Here is a 335-nt window from a genome sequence, read left to right as displayed (position 1 = left end):
CACCCATGAATAAAAACAAAACAAAATTCGTTAATGAGGCCAGAGACCAATCAAAATTCCTCCCTAAAACGCCGTTGTTTGCCCGCCCGTTCCGCGCTGCTGCGACTTCCTCGCATATCATAACCGACCGACCGAGGCGTTCCGAGCTCTAGATACCCATCGAGTTACAGCCTGTGATTTCAACCTTTTAGTCTCAATTGGTTTAGCTTTCATTCATCTTTCAAGAGAGGCTTTCGGGAAGGGAATGCGCGGGAGGAAGAATAGAAACGTGTGCGTGATTCCTGTCGTGAATTTACACGTTATTAGAGTTATATACACATACATGACTATATGAA

This window comes from Penaeus monodon, chromosome 30 (genome assembly GCF_015228065.2).
Source record: "Penaeus monodon isolate SGIC_2016 chromosome 30, NSTDA_Pmon_1, whole genome shotgun sequence".
Classification (NCBI taxonomy): domain Eukaryota; kingdom Metazoa; phylum Arthropoda; class Malacostraca; order Decapoda; family Penaeidae; genus Penaeus; species Penaeus monodon.
This window is presented reverse-complemented; position numbering follows the sequence as displayed.